Source organism: Chrysochloris asiatica, unplaced genomic scaffold (assembly GCF_000296735.1).
Source record: "Chrysochloris asiatica unplaced genomic scaffold, ChrAsi1.0 scaffold00077, whole genome shotgun sequence".
In the NCBI taxonomy this organism is placed as follows: domain Eukaryota; kingdom Metazoa; phylum Chordata; class Mammalia; order Afrosoricida; family Chrysochloridae; genus Chrysochloris; species Chrysochloris asiatica.
Window position 1 is genome coordinate 12,767,192 of NW_006408595.1, and position 5,975 is coordinate 12,773,166.

At 39.1% G+C, this 5,975-nt stretch overlaps 1 pseudogene; it reads left to right on the forward strand.

Moving 5' to 3' along the window:
• The window catches only part of LOC102812017, a 61,496-nt pseudogene extending 55,903 nt beyond the window's left edge, over positions 1 to 5,593 (forward strand).
• The last annotated feature ends 382 nt before the right edge of the window (positions 5,594 to 5,975 follow it).

A 5,975-nucleotide genomic window follows, 5' to 3' on the forward strand; every position in this document is an offset into this window, starting at 1 on the left:
GTCAAGTGTGGCAGCGGTAATGAGGTTGGCCCAGGATCGGACATTGTTTCGTTCTGCTGTGCATGGGGTCTCTATGAGTCGGTTCCGACTCGATGGCACCTGACAACAACAACAACCCTTTACCTCCATAATATTCATATTGGTTGAGTTGCTTAAAATCAACATGCATTCATGTGTTACTTATTAAGAAAATAAAAGTTGAAGAAGCAACGTTGTATAGTCAATGTGTTAGAAAGAGAGTTATGTAAATCTAGTTCAGTGTGGCATTTCAGGATAAGCACTCAACCATAAGGTTGGTTTGGACATCAAGGCCAGCTGTTCAAACTCACCACCTGATCCTTGGAAAGCCTATACAGCATCACTGTGAATTAGAACTGACTTGGGGGCACTTAACAACAAGTGCCCTTTTTAAGACCTGGTTTGGTGCTGTAGGATAAGCACTGGACTGGTTATCACAAGGTTGTCAGTTCAAACACATCAGCCACTTTCTATACAATTCCCTATATAGCTGTTCTCTATGCAAGGTCAATGGCACACAACAACAACAACAAGTGCCTTTTTACCTACACCATACTTAGCACTGGGCAGACATAGGCACATCATCAGCTCAATGTTGGTCAAAGAAGTGTGCAATGCTCTGGCAGGGAAGTGGAGGACACCAGAAATCTCTCTTGCTCCCACTGAAATTGCATGCTTGTGAGGTTAGACTGGGCTTCATGGGTGGTGTGTCATCCCTAACTCTAATCTTCATGGCCTCACTCTTGGCCTGCTTACTGGTTGCACTTGTATGTAACCTGGGGACCCAGGCTGAGTTACCAGGATGAAAGTGACTGGCAATTCTTGGGAGGAAATAGAAGATGAAATTTAAAACACTTCAAATTGGCAAGCCATCTCTGTACCATTAAACGCTTAAGTTTTGAGTTGGCATAGGTAGGATTTCAATAGCATGTTACATAACCACTCTGTAAAGGGACAGCATATGCATTTCAGTGGCAGAAAAATAAAAGCAACCTTTCCTATCATGACTAGTTTTTATTAAAAATTTAAACATGGCATTATCATATTTCATATCTCTGTTTATAGCCAGTGACTTAAGTAAACAAAACCTAATGCTAGGTTTGGGATTAAACAATCTTAAAAAATAAAATGAAAAAAGTTAAACTTGAATTCCAACGCAAATAATTTTTTCGTTGGATCTATTAGATTATCTCTTTTTTTGACATTTTCGAATATTTTTGAATGATAACAATACATATTAATCTTAGTAACATACTGTCTGTGGTAGCAGGACAAATATATTGTCTCTATTCATTGTACTAAATACTGACTTCTTACTAGATCAAGGCAGTCCTAGTGTGGCGCTGTAGGATAAGCATTGGATTGCTGACTGTAAGACTGGTGGTTCAAACCCCATCAGTCACTCTTTAGAAACACTATACAGGATCACTATGAGTTGGAACCAACTTGACGGCGCTTAGCAACAACACAACTAGATCAGGGCAGAGCACAAGGTGCTGTGGAAGAAAAAAAAAAAAAGGTTCTTACCTTTTTCTTTTTTTTAACCATTTAATATGGAGATTAAACAATTATACAATATAATGCAAATTTAACACTTGAAAAATCATGAACAGTAGAAAATGCTACAGAGAGTGAGCCACGGGAACATTTTCATTTGGTTGTGGGAATTTAGAGGGGTCTTAAGGAGTGCTAGTGTGGCACTGTGGGTTAATGCACTAGACAGCAAAGCCGTTTGAACTGCAAAGTCAGTGGTTCAAGCTCGCCAGTCACTCCTCAGAAACCCTATACAGGGTCGCCATGGGTCGGAATCGACTGGATGGCACTTCACAACAACAACAAGGGAAGTAATGCAAATTGTTACCACTTAATAACTAACCAATAGGTTGGTGGTTTGAACCCACCCACTTGGTACAAAGACCTGGAGATCTACTTACAAAAGGTCACAGCCTTGAAAAGCCCATGGAGAACATTTTCACTATGCACACACCAAGCAGCCATTAATTGTAGTTAGCTTCATGGTAACTGATTTGTGTGTGTGTGTGTGTGTGTGTTTTAAGGGAAGTAAAGTGAGGATAGAAGTTTTGCAGGTATGACTGAAGGAAGGGCCATCAGTCCTGGGGTCAGAGAAGATGATGCTTTGACTCTGCGTAGTCATTGCCAAAAGACTGTATGAAGCTGGTTCTTGAAACACTTATTACTTCTAATTGAAGAGAGATCGCCTACTAAATCTCTCACAGAGTCATGTCTTAGAGACCCGTCATGCCTCTACACATATCTTTATAGGTGGCATATCTTTACAATGGCCCAGCTGCAAGATGACTTCATTTCCTTTACTCTTGTGTGCTTCTCAAACCATTCTAACTTTAGAAGTTGGTCTTTTGGGAGGAATTGGTATGTTAGCTGGTAATTGTTAGAAGTTACCTTTGACCTTTCGACTCACCAATCCTATACCATCTGCTAGAGTTAAAAATCAACCTAGAAATGTTGGACTTCCGCCATCTCTTGAAGTGAGAATCTGGTGAGATGGTAGGTGTGAATGGAATTTGGAAAAAAATTGTACTTAGGGCAGGGAAGGCATTGATTACGCGGTGCTAGGATGATATTAGTGAAGGAAAGTAGGGTACACAAACCATCAGGCTGAAATTGAAATGTGATTGGTGTTCTCTAGAAGTGAAGTTGTCTGTGGTAAGGGTGGTATACATGATAAATATCTTTGTTATGCAAATTAAACTTGTGTTGTTGTTAGGTGTCATTGAGTCAATCACAACTCATTGTGATCCTATATTCAACAGACTGAAACACTGCTGTGTCCTGTGCCAACCTCACAATCATTGCTACATTTGAATCCATTGCTGCTCTCACTGTGCCAATTCCTCTTATAGGGCATCTTCCTATTTTCCTACAATCCTTTACTTTACCCAACATGATATCCTTCTCCAGGGACTGGTCCCTTCTGATGATATGTCTGAAGTATGAGAAACAAAGTCTGGCCATCCTGGTTTCCAAGGAGCATTCTGACTATACTTCTTCCAACAAAGATTGGTTTGTTCTCTTGGCTGTCCATGGCACTTTTAATAATCTCCTCCAACACCATAATCATATGCATCAATTCTTTTATGGTCTTCCTTATTCACTGTTCAATTCTCATATGCAAATGAAATTATTGAAAGTACCATGGTGTGGGTCAAATGCACCTTAGTCTTCAAACTGACTTCTTTGCTCTTGAACACTTTAAAGAGGTATTGTACAGCAGATTTGCCTAATGCACTGTCTTTTGATTTCTTGACTACTGCTTCCATGATTGTTGATTGTTGATGGTCATTGTATATAGTCATCCTTTATGTTGTTTAAAAAAGATATTTGCAATGAAAAATTCATTAGTCTTGCAAAATTCTATCATGCGATCTCCAAAATCATTTCTATCATCAATATCATATTTTCCAACTACTGATCCTTCTTTGTTTCCAACCTTTGCATTCCAATCACCAGTATTATCAATACATCTTGATTGCATGTTTGATCAATTTCAGATTGAAGAAGTTGGTTATTGTTGTTGTTATGTGCCGCGGAGTTGGTTCCAATTCATAGCAACCCTGTACAGGGTTTCCAAGGCTGTAAATCTTTACCGGAGCAGAAAGCCTCATCTTTCTCCCATGGAACAGCTGGTAGTTTCGAACTGCTGACCTGAGGTTAGCAACCTGATTTGTAACCACTATCCTACCACAGCTCCTTGAAGAAGCTGGTAGAATTCCCCAATTTCATTATCACTGGCTTAATTGTTGGTGCGTAAATTTGAATAACAGTGGTACTAACTAGTATTAACTGTTCTTCCTTGTAGGTGTATGGATTTTGTACTATCACAGACAGCATTGTACTTCAACACAGGTCTTGAGATGTTATTTTTAATGATGAATACGACGTCATTCCTCTTCAATTTGTCGTTCTCAGCATAGTAAACTATGTGATTGTCAGATTCAAAATGGCCAATAGCAGTCCACTTCATCTCACTAATACCTAGGATATCAATGTTTATGCATTCCATTTCATTTTTGACCACTTCCAATTTTCCTAGATTCATGCTTTATACATTCCATGTTCTGATTATTAATGTTTACAGTCATTTTTCTTCATTTTGAGTTGTGACTCATCAGCAAATGAAGGTCTCAAAAACCTTACTCCATTCACACCTTCACAATCAACTCATTTTGAGAAGGCAGCTCTTCCCCAATCATATTTTAAGTGCCTTCCAATCTGAGGTGCTTATCTTCCAGCACTATATCTGACAATATTCTGATGCTCTTCATCATGTTTCAGTATTCAGTATTCTGGTGCAGACAGTGTTCCATTACTATTCATAAAGTTTTCAGTGACTAAATATTTGGAAGTAATCCATCTCTCCTTTTCCTAGTTTGTCTTTGTCTGGAAGCTTAGCTGGAACCTGTCCACTATAGGTGAGCAAACTTGCTGATATTTAAAATACCCATGGCATAGCTTCCAGAATCACAACAACACACAAACCACTACAGTATGACAAACTGATGGACAAATTGTGGAAATTAAGTGTAGGATGTTTGAAAGCTTAAATCATCATTCCTTATTAAGGAATGACACTACAAATCAGGAAATTATGTTTTCCATAAAAATGAGGACTAAGAGATATCGTGTGATGTTGTTGACCTTTCTTTCCCTGTGTGGTCCTGTAAATGGCCAAGAGTATATTTGAAACAGATTAGATGAGGAAAGACTCATTATCACATTGGTTCCAGTAATAAAGGAACCTAACCAAGAGCAGGAAATAGAATCAAGTGTTTTTTCAACAGTAGAGGTCAAACTGAAGAAGTCTGGGACAAACAATAAAGTTCATCTTCCTCAGAAGAATGAACAACCCAAAGCTAGCTGAAAATCTAGCCATAAAATAGCAAATCTTCCTTTGCCAATCATTTTGGCTCCTGTTAATGAGGTACATCAGGACACTCTGAGGAACTGGTGTCAGCAACTCAAGTTGAGTATGGATGGCCAGAAATTAGATGTTTATCTGAGGCTATAGAAACATGCTTAACCTGAGCAAAAACAGGATATTCCCAGCACACCACAGGAGGCCAAGGTGCATCAAAGTTTGAGGAAACACAAGATCAAGAGACCAAGGCTTCAGGAAAGTTATAAGACTAAGGAGACAGAGGACGTAACTAATATAGTTGAAGTGATCTCTTCATCTCAGGAGGCCACACTGGCATTCCAGACAAGAATTTCCTCAAGAGCACTTCAATCTAAGTTTGTGAATTCATGTTGCATTCCTACTTCAGTTGAGACATTTTTGCCGCAAACCTCTGGTGGCAGATGGTGTGTGGTCCGTGGTAGAGTTCTCCCCACAGAAACACAGGGATGGGTTCACCTGCAGTGCCATGCAGGTCAGGCCTGGGTGCCGGACACTCCCAGGAAGGTAATTTCTCTCTTCATGTTACCAGCTTGCATTTTCCCATCCCCAGACCTAGAAGATAATATGTTATGTCCTGAATGTGTTAAGAGGAATAAGAAGTTAATGAAAAGATTAATGACATTGGGGAAGGTGAAGTAGCCTGGAATGAACATACCAACTTCATTCCTATTGAATGGGCAATGTCTTAGTAACCAACAAATAATGGAGAACCCATGCCTTAATTGACCTGCATCCCAGTGATTGCTATCTTCTGAGGTATCCATCCTCAATGCTACCTACTGTCTTGTCTACACACAAGAATGTCTGGATTTAGCCTTTCAATCTGTCAAAAGGTGATTGCTGTTGCTGCTCTTCCTAAATTGAGATAAAGAAGAGGCTTTCCCAAAAATTCCAATTAAGATATTCGAATTTGACATCTGTAATATTCTTTGAGGAGAATTCCACTATGGAAAACTCTATCTGTAAATATTTTAATATTAAGTATTTGCCTACATAGATTCCAAATTGTTTTTATTCCCTT